This window comes from Haemorhous mexicanus, chromosome 29 (genome assembly GCF_027477595.1).
Source record: "Haemorhous mexicanus isolate bHaeMex1 chromosome 29, bHaeMex1.pri, whole genome shotgun sequence".
Lineage (NCBI taxonomy): Eukaryota > Metazoa > Chordata > Aves > Passeriformes > Fringillidae > Haemorhous > Haemorhous mexicanus.
Genome location: NC_082369.1, coordinates 896,673 through 916,373, shown reverse-complemented (window position 1 = coordinate 916,373; position 19,701 = coordinate 896,673). Strand labels below are relative to the sequence as shown.

The 19,701-nt window shown below is 58.1% G+C and overlaps 1 protein-coding gene across 12 annotated transcripts in view; it reads left to right on the top strand.

Annotated features, from left to right (window-relative positions):
• PTPRS (protein tyrosine phosphatase receptor type S) overlaps nucleotides 1-19,701 on the top strand; it is a 138,120-nt gene that overhangs the window by 15,261 nt on the left and 103,158 nt on the right. The window lies entirely within an intron of this gene.

Here is a 19,701-nt window from a genome sequence, read left to right as displayed (position 1 = left end):
GCCAGCCCTGGCTCTGCAAGGAGCAGGGCTCTGAAATACCTGCTCTTCTTGGGGGTTTGCTGGGGCTTGGCTGAACCATCTGCAAAGGTGCAAGGGAGCAGGGAATGGGAATGGGCAGGGAATAGGGAATGGGAATGGGCCAGCTCTGCTCCAGAGAGCAGGGAATGGGAATGGGCAGGGAGCAGGGAATGAGCAGGGAACAGGGAATGGGAATGAGCAAGGAACAGGGAGCAGGGCATGGGCCAGCTCTGCCCCAGAGAGCAGGGAATGGGAATGGGCAGGGAACAGGGAATGAGCAGGGAACAGGGAATGAACAGGGAATGGGAATGGGCCAGCTCTGCTCCAGAGAGCAGGGAATGAGCAGGGAACAGGGAATGAACAGGGAATGGGCCAGCTCTGCTCCAGAGAGCAGGGAATGGGAATGGGCAGGGAATAGGGAATGGGAATGAACAGGGAATGGGCCAGCTCTGCTCCAGGGAGCAGGGAATGGGAATGGGCAGGGAGCAGGGAATGAGCAGGGAACAGGGAGCAGGGAACAGGGAATGAACAGGGAACAGGGAATGGGCAGGGAGCAAGGAATGGGCAGGGAACAGGGAATGGGCCAGCTCTGCTCCAGAGAGCAGGGAATGAGCAGGGAACAGGGAGCAGGGAATGAGCAGGGAATGAGCAGGGAACGGGGAATGGGCCAGCTCTGCCCCAGGGAACAGGGAATGGGAATGAGCAGGGAGTAGGGAATGAGCAGGGAATGGGCCAGCTCTGCCCCAGAGAGCAGGGAATGAGCAGGGAACAGGGAACAGGGCATGGGCAGGGAACAGGGAGCAGGGAATGAGCAGGGAACAGGGAACAGGGCATGGGCCAGCTCTGCCCTGTGGCTGGGCCATGGGTCTGTGCTGGCAGGGAAGGGCCTAATTACAGGGAAGGATGTGTGCAGGGCTTGGCCCAGGATGTGGGGTGATGGAGCTGGGCTGCAGCTCGTGTTCAGCTCTGGTTCTTGTGCTGGAGCAGGGTGCCCAGACTGGTGCTCCTGCTGGGAAGTGCTTTTGGTGTCCAGTACCTTCACCTTGATTTTTCTGGCTGTCAGAAGAACTGTAGGGGCTGGAGGACCTGAGCTCAGGGGGCTGGTCTGGATGTCTCTCCCTGGAAGCCCTGGAAAGCAGTGCTTGCAGGCCTGTTTGAACTTGTTCGTTGACAAGTTAAAAGGTTGTTTTGACCCTTCGGGATATATTTTTTTAAAAAAATATTTCTTTCACCTTCCTTCTTCCAGCTTTATGAGAGGGCCAAGGCAGGAGCTTTGTACCCAGCAGTAGGAGTGTAATTACAGCAAGTCTGGGCGAGTGGCTCTCCCCCAGGGCTGTTTCAGAGTTGGGATTTGCTTCTCTTGTTTTCCCTCTCCCTGCTCCATGTTACTGTTCTTGTCCCTCCACCTCCTTTTCTGGGGAAAACTCTTTGGGGTCTGATACTCCCTTGTGAAGTTTCCATTCCCCATGCCTCTCCATCTCCTCTGGAAGCTGGATTTGTCTGGGATAAACTGGGTGCAACTCCAGATTGGTTCTGCTGGGAGAGCAGTGCTCATCAAAGGCCCTTAATTCCCAATTAGTCTGTCTACCCAAGGCTTTAAAATTGGTTAGATAAAGCGCATTAGAATTAAATCTGAATTAACCTTTCCTGGCACAGGCGACCCCTGGGAAGGCTGGGGGCAGCAGAGCTGGTTCCCAGGGGGGCAGCCCCTTCCTGGGCCAAACGGGGGCACGTGGGGGCACTGCCCTGGTGGGGCACCCACGCTGCAGGGCTGCTCTGTCCCTGGGAGCTGCCCTGGCACGGGGCTGCTGTGCTGGGGGATTTCTAGAGGAGATAAGAGTGGTGGCAGGAGAGAGGTCTCCGTCCCCAGGCACTGGGACTCTTTAATTATGTTTTTGGTCTGGAAGATTATAGGGTTCCTAAGCACAACCAGAGAGCCAGGGGAGGTGATTGCACCTCTGGTGCAGAAGGGCTGGTGGCAGAGGCTGTGTGGAGGCAGGGTCCGTGGGAGGAGGTGCAGGAGAGGGAGGAATGGGCTCCTGGGAGCTGCTGGAGCTGGCATTGCACCCCGGGGTCCTGGGGGACCCCAGCAGGGTGGGGCAGTCACCCCAGTGCCATTATCCCTGCACTTTGGGCCAAGCCAGCCCTTGGGCCCTCCCTGAGCTGCCCACAAAGCCGTGGTCGTGCTCTGCCCCTGCCAGAGTTACCCTTTACCCACTTGGAGCTGATTTCAGCACAATTGCTGACTTGGCTTTATTAGTTTCTACATTATCTTTGGAGTCCTGCCAGATGTCCTTGTGGCCTGTAAATTCTGCATTCTTTGCATCCATTATCAGTGGTACATCCTTCTTTCCAAGCCTTCTTAACCTCCCCCTGGCTCTGAGATCATGAGGAGCCTGTTCAGCCCTAAACTTTAACAAGGCATTTCTACCAACTAGTAATTTGTTTTTCTAACACCTGGATATCACTTAGAGCTTGCTTGCTGCTCTGTTTCATGGATTAAATCTCCCTTTTTGCTGATTAGGCTTGAAAGCATACAAAGACCAAACATCAAAGAGCATTCTTACTTCAGACAATTTTACATATTCCACATTTTGCAACACCTGGGTGCAATAGCCAGTCCAGGTTTTCTGGAGGTGCTGGAGATGTGCCCCTGCCTTTGGCTGGGGTGTGCCCTGACCTGCACTTGGCTCTGCAGGGAGGAAAGACATTTAAAAAGAGTTTCCACATTTGTACCTTCCAGCCTGCTCGTGAGTGGGGAACCTGCAGGGAGAGCCTCAGTTTTCTCTGATTTCCTTTTCCTTCAGAGCAGCCTTGATCTCCAGCTGTAATCCTCAGCATGTCTTGCCTCTGTGTGCTCCCAAAATGGTGTTTTTATCCTGCAGCACAAAGGGTGCAGCAGGACCATTCTCTTTTCAGTGCTTTATTTTAATACAGTCAAGCTGAATATTTGGGGTGTGCTTTTCTCCTAAAGCCTTTAATTAAAGCCCCTGAAGCCTGCGTTGGCAGTTCTCTGCGTGTCCCCACACTGGTGTGGCTCCTGGGGTTGCACAAGGAGCCTCCTCCAGGTGGGACCTCCTTTTCCAAGCACTTCCCGCCCCATCCCTGGAGTCCTGATGTTCTTGGGATCTGCAGCCTTGTCCTTGGGGTGAGTCCAGCAAACTCTTGGCTTGGGAGGGAAATCAGAGGGGATGGGAGGAAGCCTGACAGCTGGAGCTGGGAGACAGGAGAGGGACCCTGGAGAAAACAGCTGGGACTGGATGAGGGAATGTGGGTTCACATCCAGCTCCAGCTTGAGGAGCAGTTTTGCAGAGCCTTCCCCCAGCCCCCCTGCTCTGGTTTAACCCTTCACAGGGCCCAGTGCTGGGGATGGGAGCCTGCCCCTGCTCCTTCCTCCCCGTTCCCGGTGTGAACCCCCGGAGCAGAGCCGCCAGCTCTGTTTATTGCACACAAACAGGAGATAAAATAGTGGAAAACTAATTTTTTTCATGCTCATTGGTGGGAAAGATTAAAATTATGCAAATCCTCGGCAGCGAGCTTGGTGCAGAGATAAGGGGATGTTCAAGTCAGCTGGCTGCCTGCTAATTCACTCATTGAAAACGAAATGAGCAGGAAAGCTGGAGCGTCACCTCAGCGCCAGGCTTTCTGTGCTGGGAGGGAGAAACAAAGAAAAACTCTCTCTGGGAGGCTGAGATGCTCAGCCCAGAGTCACGTGTCTGCCCAGTGCCTGGGGAGCTCTGGGATGCAGAGGTGTATCTCCAGCCAGTGCCCCATCCCCAATCCCCATCCCCAATCCCCAATCCCCAATCCCCAATCCCAATCCCCAATCCCCAATCACCCCATCCCCATCCCATCCCATCCCCATCCCCAATCCCCAATCCCCATCCCCAATCCCCATCCCCAATCCCCATCCCCAATCCCCATCCCCAATCCCCAATCCCCATCCCCAATCCCCATCCCCATCCCCATCCCCATCCCCATCCCCATCCCCATCCCCATCCCCATCCCCATCCCCATCCCCATCCCCATCCCCATCCCCATCCCCATCCCCATCCCATCCCATCCCCATCCCATCCCCATCCCCATCCCCATCCCCATCCCCATCCCCATCCCCATCCCCATCCCCATCCCATCCCATCCCATCCCCATCCCATCCCATCCCCATCCCATCCCATCCCATCCCCATCCCCATCCCCATCCCCATCCCCATCCCCATCCCATCCATCCCCATCCCCATCCATCATCCCCATCCCATCCCATCCCATCCCATCCCATCCCATCCCCATCCCATCCCCATCCAATCCCCATCCCATCCCCATCCCATCCCATCCCATCCCCATCCCATCCCATCCCATCCCCATTCCCATCCCCATTCCCATTCCCATTCCCATTCCCATTCCCATTCCCATCCCATCCCCATCCCATCCCCATCCCATCCTCATCCCCATCCCCATCCAATCCCCATCCCATCCCATCCCATCCCATCCCATCCCATCCCATCCCATCCCCATCCCCATTCCATCCCAATCCCCAATCCCCCATCCCCATCCCATCCCCATCCCATCCCATCCCCATCCCCATCCCATCCCCAATCCCCCATCCCATCCCATCCCCAATCCCAATCCCCATCCCCATCCCCATCCCATCCCCAATCCCCAATCCCCATCCCCATCCCATCCCCATCCCATCCCATCCCCATCCCCATCCCCATCCCATCCCCATCCCATCCCCATCCCCATCCCCAATCCCCATCCCCATCCCCCATCCCCATCCCATCCCCATCCCCATCCCCATCCCCATCCCATCCCATCCCATCCCCATCCCATCCCCATCCCCATCCCATCCCCATCCCCATCCCCATCCCATCTCCACTGAGACACTGGCTGGAGGTACACCTGGCCAAGGTGGAGGTGCTGCATCCCAGAGCTCCCCAGGCTCTGGGCAGACACGTCAGCGTCCCAGCATGGGTGCTGCACACCTCCAAAAAGGCTTTTTCTGGTTTTTCTCTGTTTGCTCCCTCCCAGCACAGAAAGCCCAGCGCCGTGAGGGCCTCAGCTCTCAATGCCCTGAGATCCCCTCACGTGCTGGTTCTGGGGGTGAATCAGGTGCAATCTGCCACCTTGGTCCCTCAGTTGGATTCCATAGGCAGAGCAAGGCTGGGAGTTGAGTGGGAAACCCCCAGGTACGAGCAATGCTGGTCTTGGTGCTTTCTGCTGCACCTCTGTGGCTGTGGGGGGCTGCAGGAGGCTAGGTGGGCTCAGCAGGACGTTCTCCAAGGTGGCACAGAGGGTTCTGCAAGGCAGGGCAGGGGCAGCTCCCTGGCTCTGGGCCTCCCCCACCATCCCAGTGCCCATCTTGCCCACCCATCTCCCCAGCCACGCCTGCTTTGTAGTGGGAACCAGGGCCTGAAACTCCCTGCTTGGGCACGTTAATGAACTCCTGCAAAGCAGCAGGGCTCTGGGGCTTTTCCAGGATGAAAGGGCCCTGTGTGTCTGGGGAGGATCAGGGAATGTGCAGATGTGTTTGTGGTCAGGAAGGAGCGAGGGAAGGAGCATCCCCTGGCCCTCTGCCTCTGGGTCTGACTCAGCCCTGAGCTTGGCTGGAGGGAGCCCCACTCCTCTGGCCTGACTTTGAGGCTGACTCAGTTTTGTCTAACTCCTTTAGACCAGGCTGAGCCTGTAGTGCTGGAGAGAACCAAGGGCCACCCCAGGAGGGGAACTGGGGCGAATGGTGGGGATTTTTGCTCTCTGTGCTGCTCCTTTGCCCAGCACAGTCTGCTTAGGCTGTGCATTTGTTCCTGGGGATCTCTCAAGGTTTTCCAGGCACGGGGGAGACCAGAAGCCCCCAGATCCCAGCCCCTTGCAGAGCAGCTGAAGCACTGATGGTGCAGAGGCACCCAGGAAATGATGAGCACTGCTCATTGTGCTGGGAGAGGGAGTCAGTGCCAGAGAGTGCTTTTGGAAGGGCTTGTCTCACTTCCTGTCAAATCAATATTTATTCACAAATCTATTTGTTTGCTTTTGTCATTGAAAACTCTTGTGGGCTTTTTTTGTGTGTGTGTGTGTTGTTTTGTTCCCCTTGTGTATTTTTGGCTGTGCAGTGCTGGCGAGAGGGGCTGCCACAGCCTTTCCTGGCTCCTCTCCTTCCAGCTGCTTCTCCCATCCCGTGGTTCTGAGCCTCTTTTGTAAGGTGGGACCTGCCTGGCAGCTCTCCCCTGCCTGGGCACGGCTCCCTCCCCGCTGCCCCTCGTGCCCTTGGGCTGGAGGGATGAGGGACAGGAGGGGGCTGACCCCAGTGAACACGAGCAGTGCTTTTCCAGTGCTATGGATCACAGTGGAGCAGGGGTGTGCAATAGATCAACCACCCCCAAAATCACAGGATGGCAGGGTTTGGCTTGGCAGGGCCTCAAAGCCCATCCCATTCCACCCCCTGCCATGGGCAGGGACCCTTTCCACTGTGCCAGGCTGCTCCAAGCCCTTCCAGCCTGGCCCTGGGCACTGCCAGGGACCCAGGGCAGCCCCAGCTTTGGTCCTGCTTGAGTTCCACCATGCCCACCCACCTTCCCCTTCGTTTCTCCTCCATTTTACTGTGAGGGAAACAAATAATGGCTGGAGCTTTGTCCTGCCTCAGCTGCTCTCCCTCCTGTGTCCTCCTCCAGGCCCCGACTCCTTCCTGATGCCCGAGCTGTTTGTTCCCTGTCTGCCGTGCTCTCACCTCCTCCTGGTTCTTTGGGGATGGGGATGGGATGGAGATGGGATTGGGATGGGATGGGGATGGGGATGGGATGGGATGGAGATGGGATGGAAATGGGATTGGGATGGGATTGGGATTGGGATGGGGATGGGGATGGGGATGGGGATGGGATGGAGATGGGATTGGGATGGGCATGGGAATGGGATTGGGATTGGGATGGGATGGGGATGGGGATTGGGATGGGGATTGGGATGGGGATGGGATGGAAATGGGATTGGGATGGGATGGAGATGGGATTGGGATGGGGATGGGATGGAAATGGGATTGGGATGGCATGGGGATGGGTTTGCAGCCCCTCTGTCCCCTCCCTGGCCCAGCCCTTTGCACCTGCCCAGAGCTGCAGGATGGGGACGGTGCCGTGACAGAGCTGCAGGTGGAATAAACCAGGGACTTTTAGAGCCAGCTGAGGACCTGCTGTGCTCCAGGGTGTGGGGAGGCTTTGCCTCCTCCTGGGTTTGTCTGCTGAGCCCCATAGCTGGAATATTATTTATCTGCCCCCAGCCAAATCACGCAAAGCTAAATTGAGCTGTGGCAGGCGAAAGTGTGAAGCGTATTATTAGGAACAGGGAGCTCTTGTTCCACAGCTGCTGCTGCTGCTGCCGTTGGTAATTAATGTTTGAGGAATTGCAGATCTTCATTAGGAGAACAATTAGATTAACGAGAGAACTCGAGCCGAGGCTGTAGTGGGAAAGGGCTGGGGGGAGGCTTTAAAAACAAAATCAAATCCCTCCCTGGCAGCCTGCCTCGCTGCTCCAGAGCTGGGCTGGTGCTCTTGGAGGCCCTGGGAGGAGACTGGTCTGTGACAGGCACGCAGGGAGCGTGTGGGGGCTTCATTACGGGCAGGAAAGAAGCAATCCTTGATTGCCATAAATATTTCAGGCAGCCCAGCACCCATGGCTCGGCCCCAGCCCGGGGTTATTAGCAGAGAGAGCTTTGGGCAGAGCTGCTCAGGGCTCTGCAAGGTCCTGGGCTTGCATCATTAAAAGCTTTAATTGGTGTCCTTGTTGCTGGAATCACTGACCCCTTCCAGGCAAGAGCACCCTGGCCACGAGGTATCACCTGCAGGGCCTGGGCTTAATTCAGGCCAGGAAACAGCCCTGAAGTTGAGGGATTTAAGATGCTTCTTAATAATATTCTTGCAGCAAGAGTTGTTTGGGGTTCTCCCCACCCCCTGCTTTCTTCCCCATGCTCTGCCCTGTGCTGGGTCCATCCATGAACCTGCAGCAGCTTTGCCCTCACACAGGCCAGGTGCTCACAGCTGGCTGATGAGCAGGATGCAGCAGGAATTCACTCAGGATAAATGAACCATTTAGAGAGGTTGTAAAACCACAGAAAGTAACGACAGAAGGGAGGCTGGAAGGTCAATTAGTCCCTCTGGCTGGCCCAAGTGTGTTTGGAAGTCGTTGGAGGCAGATGCATGCCTGGCCTTCCTAAAACCCTGCAGTGCTGCTGCTCCCACCCCTGGGCTCTGCCCACCCCTGGGCTCTGCCCACCCCTGGGGCTGCTCCCACCCCCGGGCTCTGCCCACCCCGGGGCTGCTCCCACCCCGGGGCTGCTCCCACCCCTGGGCTCTGCCCACCCCTGGGCTCTGCCCACCCCTGGGCTGCCCCCACCCCTGGGCTCCCACCCTCGGGCTGCTCCCAGCCCCGGGCTGCTCCCACCCCTGGGCTCTGCCCATCCTGGGGCTGCTCCCACCCCGGGGCTGCCCCCACCCCTGGGCTGCTCCCACCCTCGGGCTGCTCCCATTCCTGGGCTGCCCCCACCCCTGGGCTCTGCCCACCCCTGGGCTGCCCCCACCCCTGGGCTCTGCCCACCCCTGGGCTGCCCCCACCCCTGGGCTCTGCCCATCCTGGGGCTGCTCCCACCCCCGGGCTGGGGCCCCAGTGCTGGCTCAGCCCCACACAGCCTCTCCCGTGGGGCACCAGCAGGGCTCTCCCCTGGGAGATGCTCCCAGCACCCTCTGGAGCAGCCACACCGTGCCCAGCTTAGGTGAAAGGGGTTTTTCATGGAGGTTTTCATCTCTTCTGGTTTTGGGAAATTGAACCACGGGAAACACTTGCTCTCCATCAAGGTGGGAACCCCTGAGTGCTGCCAGCAGGTCTGAGCTGGGGTGGTTCCACCTTCTAGTGGAGCCATGGCAGGGATGGGAGCAAGAGGGTCTTTAAGGTCCCTTCCAACCCAAACTGCTCTGGGATTCTGAGGGGAGGCTGTGGGTCAGCTCCCAGAGCACACAGAGTTGGGTGCAGGCTGCTCTAAATCCCAGAGGTGCTGGGGGGCTCAGCTCCCAAGCCAGCCCCAGCCCCAGGAGAAAGCTGGAGGTTTTGCCTTTCAGGGGACAGCAGATTTCCCTCTCTGGTAATTGATGGGGACAGAACAGTTGCATTTCCTGGTGGCTGCAGATGGTGCAGTGACAGTGAAGCCATTTCCTGCAGTGTGGTGGCTTCTGCCTGTCCAAGGGGAGATTTGCTGTTGGAGCAGCTCCTGCTGGGCTCGGTGCCCCCGAAGGTGCACGAGTCACTCCCCAGCCCTGGCTGAGGGTCGGGGCCCTGAGCAGCTCCTGCAGCCCTGAGGGGTGAGAGGGAAGGACTCTGCTGCTGTGAGGCAGTGCCCTGCCCTGCCCTGCCTCAGGTGGGGGACAGGCAGCACCCTCCTCCCTGGGCAGGCACGGCCCGTGGCCTGGGGACGCTCCTCACCTGCCCAGGAAATATTATTGCATGTTTAATTCATGGCACTGCAAAACCATCACTCAGCCAGCCTCCTCCTGCTGATCCTTCTGGTGACTGACTGCCACAAAGACACCGAGGTGATCTCAGCAGCTTGTCAGAGGGAGCCCTTATGCTGGTTTGAAGTGAGATGTGAAACGACGTGCCGAGCAGGTGGAGGCTTTCTGAGTGCTGGGGAGTGGGAGTGTTCTCCCGTGGTGCTCTCACCAGCTCCTTTCCTACAGCCTGCTCCAGCAGGGATGTTACCAATCTCCAAATGCTTGTAAATGTTTTAAGGCACCTCTGATGCGTGCCTGGGCCGTGCAGGGGCTGCTGGCTCCCAGGCAGTGGAAGCAGCCACCTCTGGGCTGGGCTGGGCTCTGCAGCTGCTCGGGGCAGGAGGGGAGGAACACCAGGTTCAGCAAGCAAACCAGCTGGGTGAGATCCGGCTGTCAGGCAGGAGCTGGAGTTCTCTGAGGATGGTGTTACTCCCAGCTTCTGCCTAGGTAGAGCCTCTTGATTTGGCATTTTGTACAGAAGATGGAATGGCAGCCGAGCCCTGCCTGGCTGAGCTGCTCGCCTTGGGAGCGCCCTGGCTTGTGCCCTCGGAGGGTTGGTGTGATTGTGGGGCTTCAGTCAGTGCATGAGGGGCATTTCTGGAGGCACCTGCTGCAGCTGGGGCTCTCTGCAAGGGTGTGACAAGAGCCAGAGGCTTCCCCAGACAGACAGCCTGGAATGAAATCAGAGGGAGGGCAAGCACGGAGCGTGGACGTGGCTTCCTGACCCCGCTGCTGACCTTGGGCAGTCAGCCTAAGCCCCTGTCCAGTCTCTGCTGGTGTCTCCTGGTCTGCAGGGCTCCACCAGCCCAAGCAGTGACCCAGCACCTCCCAGCTCAGCTCCTAAATTCAGATGAGATCACAACAGCGAGTGATGGATGGGGTTTTTTCCTTCTCTCCTCCTTTCTTAATCTCCCCTGGCTGGTGGGTCTGAGACACAGGATTCCTGCCAGAGCAAGGGAAGGGATTTGCTCATCTTCTGTCTTGCAAGCTCCAAACCAAATCCTCTTTATGGAATTTAACCCCCCGTGTTGGCTGGCAGGGCTGGAGCTCCTGGCACGTGGGGAGGGGGTGAGTGCTGAGGGAGAAGGCAGGGTGGGCTCCAGAGGGGAGGCCCAGGAGAGACATCCCAGTGCCCAGGGGTGCCCTCTGAGCGGGGCGTGGGGGCAGCCCTGCTGATCCCGGGGTGGACAAAGGGCATTGCTGGGCCTGGGGCTGTGGAGCCACCCTGCCCGAGTCCTCCGGGGAACAGAACCCTTCCTAATCACCTTGATTAGCTTTCCTTGCTGGTCACTAATCAGCAAGATGCAGGCCGTGGTGATGGAGGCAGCTCTGTGCAGGGACAAAGAAAGACGAGGCTCTTCATCCTGCTTGCTGCAGGAGGGTTTGCTGGGGGGCTTTGGGGCTGCCCTCCCCTCCCAGCCCCTCTGTCCCCTCCTCACTGGGCACAGCTCTGCCTCTCCCACGGGGTGTGAGGAGAGCAAGCAGCTGCTCAGCTGTGCTGTTGGCACAACGAGTTTCATTTACCATCAAATAGCAATTAGGAGAAACTTTGCATGTTTGCTTTGCTACTTTGATTTCCTGTGCTTTGTTTCTCACTGCTGAGCAGAGTGCACTGCAGCAGTCCCGTGGCACCTCCCAGCCTGGTGCCCAGGGACGTGCAGACAAGGGTGGCCATAAGGTCTACAGGCCTTGAAAAGGAAATTTATTTCTTTCTTTTGTGTTTCCCAAGGCTCTTGGCTTGCCTGTGTGTGGGCTAGGGGTGTTCCTGGGCTGGAACTCCTGAGAAAGGAGGGACAGTCCCTCTGCCTCTCAGGTGTGGGGTACCCCCATGATAAGCAGTTAACTTTTCCTTGTCTTAGTGTAAATCCAGACCAACTTTGTCATCCTCTGTGGAAGCCTCTCTGGGTTCAGTGGCCTGGGAGGGAGCGGGTTCCTTGCCTGTGGCTGGTTACATCTTCCAGGTTGTTGCATTGAGAGAGAATTTTCTAATTTGCTTTTGGTGTGAGGTGTGTGTCTGCATGCACTTTGGGGATGTTTTGGGTTATTTCACTCATAACTCCTACTGCTGGGGACTGCTTCTACCTGGGGACCAAAATGAGCAGTGCAGAATCTGGGACAGCAGGAGGTGCCCCTGCCACCCCACTGCCCAGGTGACATTGCCCAGGTGGGCCTGCCCAGGTGCCCTGCCCAGGTGGCCCTGCCCACGTGACATTGCCCAGGTGACATTGCCCAGGTGCCCTGCCCAGGTGCCCTGCCCAGGTGCCCCGGGTGTGCTGGGAGGAGGAGCAGGAGCTGATGGAGACAGCAGGAGGAGGCGATGGATCGCGATCGATCCCGGTCACGAGGAGGTCGTTCTTGGCAGGGGCTGGTGACATCCTACACCCACCCAGCACTCACAGCCGGAGCTGATAAAGCACCCTCCTGTTCCTCATTAACTTTCTTGAATGGCTTTGTCCTTCCTTTCGATTTTTCTTCTTTTTTTTCCTTCTGCTCGGGCTGCGGGCTGGCGGGAGATGCTCTGCTGGGCCAGCAGGAAGGGAGCAGGTTGCCACCCTGTGCCCACCAGAGCAGGGATCTCTGTGGGACTGGGAATGGTGGGAGATGCTCTGCTGGGCCAGCAGGAAGGGAGCAGGTTGCCACCCTGTGCCCACCAGAGCAGGGATCTCTGTGGGACTGGGAATGGTGGGAGATGCTCTGCTGGGCCAGCAGGAAGGGAGCAGGTTGCCACCCTGTGCCCACCAGAGCAGGGATCTCTGTGGGACTGGGAATGGTGGGAGATGCTCTGCTGGGCCAGCAGCAGGGGAGCAGGTTGCCACCCTGTGCCCACCAGAGCAGGGATCTCTGTGGGACTGGGAATGGTGGGAGATGCTCTGCTGGGCCAGCAGGAAGGGAGCAGGTTGCCACCCTGTGCCCACCAGAGCAGGGATCTCTGTGGGACTGGGAATGGTGGGAGATGCTCTGCTGGGCCAGCAGGAAGGGAGCAGGTTGCCACCCTGTGCACCCTGGAGCAGGGATCTCTGTGGGACTGGGAATGGTGGGAGATGCTCTGCTGGGCCAGCAGGGGAGCAGGTTGCCACCCTGTGCCCACCAGAGCAGGGATCTCTGTGGGACTGGGAATGGTGGGAGATGCTCTGCTGGGCCAGCAGGAAGGGAGCAGGTTGCCACCCTGTGCCCACCAGAGCAGGGATCTCTGTGGGACTGGGAATGGCGGGAGATGCTCTGCTGGGCCAGCAGGAGGGGAGCAGGTTGCCACCCTGTGCCCACCAGAGCAGGGATCTCTGTGGGACTGGTTCTCCCGTGCTCCTGGCCTGGCTGTGGGGCTGGGAACCACAGCTTGTCCTCAGGGGATGGTTTGCACAAGACTTGTTGGCAAGAACCACCTATTTTGTGAGAGAGCAGTCCCCAGAAGAGTTGAGGAGCTGGAGGAAGGCCAGGCAGGTGTTTGCCAGCAGGTGAGCTCTGCCAGGGAGGAGCAGCAGTGCCAGCCCCAGGAGTGGGCTTTGCCCCCTCCTTGCACAGGTTTTGGGGTGGAGGAGGGGGCTGTCATTCCCTGCTGCTGAACACAAAGGGGGTCCTTGTGCAGACCTGGCAGAGCACTTTGGAGGGTGGAGAAGGTCAGCAGCATCCAAATTTCTGTGTGAAGGGAGCAGAAAGCCAGAGCTGGAGGGATTAGCCTGGTCAGAGGGACTGATGCCATCTGGATGGGCTCTTCCTGGTCCAGGTCATCTTCGTGCCATGCTGCAAGCCAGGAAAGCACCAGTTCCCCAGTGCTGGGTGGTTTTCTCATGTGCTCTTAGTTGGACACGCAGAGATGTGAGGCCAGGCAGTCTTTCCTCCCCAGGAACGTGGAGCTGATCTGAGCCTGCCCTTGATCTCAGCAAAAGGCCCTTCCTTACCTTGGACTGCAGACACGAGAAAGGCTGGTGCACTTTGGCTGGTGTGGGCACTGAAAGCAGCTCTTGGGGCTCTGTGTTGAGATTTTGTCCTCTTTCCTTCTGCTGTGTGCATAACCCAGTGCCACCCATCAGGTGCCAGGCGAGGGGTGCAGCTGCTGTGGGAGGGGGCTGTTGGTGGCCCTGGGAGGGGCTGTTGGTGGCCCTGGGAGGGGGTGTTGGTGGCCCTGGGAGGGCTGTTGGTGGCCCTGGGAGGGGCTGTTGGTGGCCCTGGGAGGGCTGTTGGTGGCCCTGGGAGGGGTGAAGGTGGTTCAGCAGTGCTGCCTGTCAGAGGGTGCTGTTGGTGGCCCTGGGAGGGGCTGTTGGTGGCCCTGGGAGGGGTGTAGGTGGCCCTGGGAGGGGTGTTGGTGGCCCTGGGAGGGGTGTAGGTGGCCCTGGGAGGGCTGTTGGTGGCCCTGGGAGGGCTGTTGGTGGCCCTGGGAGGGCTGCAGGACAGGGCTGGCGGGCGGTTCCCTCCCAGCACGGTCGGTGCCAGCACAGACACACAGGGATGCAGTCTGTGCCCTGAGGAGCTCCCAGTCTGTCAGGCAGCTGAGCTGGGCCTAATGATGAATGACTTCCTAAATAAATAAATAAAGCTCAGAGGCAGGGAAGGAGAAACGTGCAGGATTGCCCTGAGCCACAAGGCAATCTCGCTGACGGCTCGCAGAGATTGGGCTGGTTTGCTGGGAAGTGCTGAAGGATGGGGAGAGCTTGTGTGGGAGAGAGGGGAAGGGGAGGGCAGGGGGGCCCCGGGTCAGATCCTTCCCTTTGTGCACCCTGGAGGAGAGCCCAGCCCTGCAGAGAGCCACGTCTCCTGCTCTGCCCCGCTCCACGAGGATGCTCCTGGGGCTCCTGGTGCTTCTGGGGTGCCTCTGTCTGGACTTTGAGCAGGGGGTGCTTTGGGGTCCTCCCTGGGCTGTGGGTGGGCTCCCTCAGCAGGGTGCAGCCAGGCCAGGGGAGCTGTGCTTCCTCCTCCTCCTCCTCCTCCTCCCCGGGCTGTGCCCTGTCCGTGCCGGGCTGCACCTGCTGAACGCTCCTGACACATCCCTGCCTGTCACAGCTGTCACTGCAGGGAAATTAATTCCTCCTGACCAGCCCAGCCCGGAGCTCTCCCTGTGCTTTGTCCTGCAGTGACCACAGCTTAACCCTTGCTGTGCCATCACACCCCGGGCAGGGAGCAGCATCTCCTGGAGCACCCACACAGCTGTGCCCCAAAATGCCCCTTGTGCCCCTCGGGGACAGAGCTGGGCACTTCACACACGTGGGAGGACCAGAAATGCCACAGGGCAAAAAAGGAGGGGGAGAGAGGCTCTGTGTGTGTGTGTGTACGTGCAGGCACAGCAAGCTGTCTTGGTGTGCAGTTTCCTCTGGTTTCCCACGTTGTAAAAAGGGATAATGCTGTCATATTAAAGCACTTGGAGATCTGGGGATGAAAAGAGCGAATAGGACCGAGACAGTCCTGATCAAAGCTCTTTTTTTTCCTCCATCTGTGTTTGTTTCCCCATGGAAGATAATACTCTGCCTCTTTCTTGTAAATATTTTTTTAAGATCTAAGTAACTCGGTGATAGATAAACAGCCATGCTTCACTCTGAAGGTCCCTGCTGCCGGCTCTAATTGTGTTTGCCAAACCCCTGGCCTGCCTCAGGAGTGCCCTGGGGAGCTGCATTCAAGCCCAGAGGAGGAACTGTGTCCAGCAGCTTTGGGGTGCAAGGCACTGCTCTGGAAATGCTCCATCACCTCCTTTTTTTGGGCAGGATCAGGCCTCTTCTGAGATCTGCACACCTGGTGGAGCTTGGCACCTAAAGCACCCTGAGTGTGGCTGCCCATCCCTGCAGTGCTCAGGCCAGGCTGGGAGGGCCCTGGGTGCCCTGACCCCTGAGTGGCATCCCTGCCTGTGGGGGAACAAGGGGGTCTCTGGGGTCCTGCCCACCCAAACCATCCTGCACCTCCTGGGCTGGGCTGTGCAGGGCTCCAGGGCACCTGGGCACCTCCCCACCCCCAGCACAGCCCGGGGGTCTCTGGGGTCCTGCCCACCCAAACCATCCTGCACCTCCTGGGCTGGGCTGTGCAGGGCTCCAGGGCACCTGGGCACCTCCCCACCCCCAGCACAGCCCGGGGGTCTCTGGGGTCCTGCCCACCCAAACCATCCTGCACCTCCTGGGCTGGGCTGTGCAGGGCTCCAGGGCACCTGGGCACCTCCCCATCCCCAGCACAGCCCGGGGGGCTCCTGGGCAGGTCCCTGTCCCAGCCCTGCCAGGCTGGGTTTGCCAAGGCCAGGGTGCTGGGGAGGAGCAGGCTGGAGCTGCGGGGCAGTGAGTTCAGATTTCATCTCTGCCCTCCCCAGGGGAGGTGACAAATGAGCTGGTGGTTGTGCTAAGAGCTTTTCCTTCTCTCTTTAGAGAGGTTGCTGGGAGGAAATGGAGTGACCCACTGACCTCTGTTAATGCGCAGCACCAACGAAGCTGCTGCTGCTGCAAGGGAGAGCCCTCAGTGCAGCCCTCTGCCTGCAAGGTGTTTGCTTCCATTGATGTGTCTGATGGGAGCAATTCTCCCACAGCAGCTGCTGGAAATGAAGATATTTAATCATCTCCCAGATCCTGGTGGAACTTTTCACAGAGACTTTCTTTAAAATTGCCCTTCTCCTTCTCGCAGGCAGGTGAAACGCAAAAGAAGCCCGAGTGCTTTTTTCTTTTGCTGGTTTATTTTTCCAGGTTGTCATATTGTAATGAGTCTGAAATGAAGGCATGGTTCCTCCCTCCTGGATTTTTTTCAAACCCAGAGCAAATGTTTCAATTACCAGCTCCGTGGGGGCTAAGAACAAGTAACATATGGCAAAGTGTAGCCCAGAGAGGCTGTGGATGCCCCGTCCCTGGGACTGTTCAAGGCCATCTCTGAGAAGCCTGCTCTAGAGGAAGGTGTCCCTGTCACTGACAGGTTGGAACAACGTGATCTTTAATGTCCCTTGCAGCCCAAGGCATTCTGTGTTTCTGTGGAAACCCTTGCACTGTTCTGCCCCGTCCCAGTGTCTGCCCCTGTGCTTGTAGCAGCATTTCCCTCTCTGACAAGTGAGGACAGGGCACCAGACCCCTCCTGCATCCCCCTTTCCCTGTGAGCAGTGAGGACAGGGCACCAGACCCCTCCTGCATCCCCCTTTCCCTCTGTGAGCAGTGAGGACAGGGCACCAGACCCCTCCTGCATCCCCCTTTCCCTCTGAGCAGTGAGGACAAGGCACCAGACCCCTCCTGCATCCCCCTTTCCCTGTGAGCAGTGAGGACAAGGCACCAGACCCCTCCTGCATCCCCCTTTCCCTGTGAGCAGTGAGGACAGGGCACCAGACCCCTCCTGCATCCCCCTTTCCCTCTCTGAGCAGTGAGGACAGGGCACCAGACCCCTCCTGCATCCCCCTTTCCCTCTCTGAGCAGTGAGGACAGGGCACCAGACCCCTCCTCCTGCATCCCCCTTTCCCTGTGAGCAGTGAGGACAGGGCACCAGACCCCTCCTGCATCCCCCTTTCCCTGTGAGCAGTGAGGACAGGGCACCAGACCCCTCCTGCATCCCCCTTTCCCTCTCTGAGCAGTGAGGACAGGGCACCAGACCCCTCCTGCATCCCCTCCACACCCAAAGCAGCTTAAGGGAGCTGGGTGTCCAGCACCCTCTGAAATGGGACTTGCTGGGGGGAAAATCTTCAAAAGCATCTTAGCAGCTTAGGTTAAGTCCCTTTGACTCCCAGGGGAACTTAAGCTCTTAAGAAATGTGGGTGCTTCAGAGCATTTCACCCCTGTGCCTCGCTCCCCTGGGTCCTGGCTGGCTCCCAGCTGCAGGAGCTGCCCTGGGAAGCTGCTCCTTGCAAACACGTCTCAGTTTTGTTATTTTTAATAAAGCTCTGCCAGGCCCCGTGCTCGGTGCTTGCAGGCTGCACACATGGCCTTGCTCAGAGCTGGAGATTAGGCAGCACACAAGAATGAGTGTCTTACAGGAGCTCCTTTACTGTAAGAATTAATCTTATTCCTGAAATGTGACCGTATCTAGCACAAATCTGACCCCACTGGGGGCCGTGGCTTCACTTAATTGCATTCTTTAGCAAGGATTGAGGTCTATTAGGTGGTTTGCTTGTGTTGCAGGGGATCCTGTGCCAGAGAATTTAGTGAATTTTGCAGGTCTGTGGAGCGGCACAGGAAAAGTGCCATTATGTTGGCTTGGCTGGTGCCAGGAGCTTGGCTGGCTGCTCAGACAGGCAGGGGTGAGCAAACCTGCTCCAGAGAGAGCAAGGTGAGCTGTGCCCCCAGGAGGGGAGAGGAGGGGTGGCAGAGCCCCTGGGATTTGGGCTTTCATCAGGACAATTCCCACTGGGCTCCAGCCTCGCTGTGGCAGCTCCAGCAGGGTGTTCTGCACTGGGGGCAGGAATTGTGCAGGGATGAGTCTGCTCCTGTTGCCAGGGCCCTGCCAAGGAAGCAGAGCAAGCTCTGCCCCAGCCTGTCCTCCCTGTCCTCAGGGGAGCCAGGTGGGTGCACATCCTGCTGTCCTGACAATCCCTCATCCAGGGGGACAGCAGGGGTGGACCTGCTCTGAAGGATGAGCTGCTGGATTGAAGCTGACATGTCCTAATATCTCTGCCAGCACTTTCTGTCTCCGTCAGGGGCTGGGGAAGCACATTAGCACTGGAGTGGAAGTGTCACCCTCTGGCATCTCCTCCTCTCGTCTTGGAGCTGTTCTGGATCCCCTTTTCCAGACCTTCTCCTTCAGAGCCCATTACAGGGCAGGAAAAGCCCTGCTGGGTGTGGGAGGGCGGCCCTGCCAGGCTCCTCTCTCTGGGGGAGGCAGAACATTTCCCTGACATTCAGCTCCATCCCGGGGGGCTCTGGGCATGTGCTGCTTCTCTTGGCTGCTCTCAGCTGTGGGAGATGGCTGGTGCCGTGCTTGGGGAGCACGCGAGGCTCAAGGAGGTGCTTGGTGGCACTTTTGGCACTGGTGGGGGTGGATCTGCTGCTCTGATAAAGGAAAACAGGAGTTTCTGAAATGGTGGCTGAGCCAGCGTGGTTTGTTGGGGTTTATTTTAACATAGGCACCTAAAATAGTTGGGAGCATTCTTGCTCTCTCCAACGCCAGCCTCGCTGGTGGGAACGGGAGCTGCGTGACTGAAGGAGGAAGAGGGGAGAGCCAGGGAGCTGCAGCTCAGCTCTGTGCTGTGCTGGCATCGCTGCCACATCCCCAGTTTAATTAACAGTTCCCATCACAGCCATTCACGCTGTTCCCACTCTCTGCTCGCCCCTGAGAGCCACAAAAGAAACCCCAAGGTGTTGTTCCGTGCCCTGGAACCCTGTGAACCCCGAGCTAGGGCTGGCTGGAGCCTCGCTGTGTTTCTCTAAGTGTGTCTAGAACAAACATTTGAAGAGGTTCCCAGTGATAGGATTCAGGGTTTTTTCTCTTTTTTGTTCCAGTGTTTGTGCTCGTTTGTCGTGAGCCGGCGCTGAAGCACGCTGGATCTGGGCTGGCACAGAGCACACAGCAGAGGCTTTGTAATCCTCAAAGTCCAAAGCTTCTCTCTGAAAAGTTGTTCTTTAGGGCTGAGTACGTATGGGGACTTCTTGTTTATGCTGGCTTTTCTTTTAATTGTGCACAGTTCAGCCTTGGAGAGGTAATGGGACAGAAAAAGATGAAAATGCCCCTTCAGGCTGCCTGTCCCGACCGTCTCCCACCCCGACGTGTGTCAGAGAGCTTAAACAGCCTCACCATCCCCTTAGTCCTCTCAGAGCTTTGATCAGTGTACAATATCTCCTACCTGGCTTTCCTCCAGAAGGTGATAAACCCTGGGTTTGATTTCTAATTGGAGTAACGATAGTGGGAAGGAATCTGTCAGATCTGAGAGATCCTTGCCCAGCTCTGGCCATTTTCCCGTGCTCAGAGTCTGCCTGGTGGAAACTCTGAGCTGCCGACCCTGCGAGGAGGCTGAGGCTGCAGCTTCCACTCCATTTTCAGCCCTGCTGGGGCAGATCTGCCCTGTGTGACTGAGGGAAGCGTTTCCCAGCATTGGCACACAGCACTGGGGTGGTGGCTGAGAGCACAGCTGCCTTAATGCCACTCCAGCTTTGCTCAGGGATCAGGGTAAAGCTGGGAGCAGGGAGCTCCCTTTGGAGCCAGGAGCTGTCTCCATGGAAATGTGCTGGCAGGGTGAGGGGAGCAGGCTGCTGCTGAGCTGGATCTGCCCTGCCACAGCCCTGCTGATCTGCTCCTTC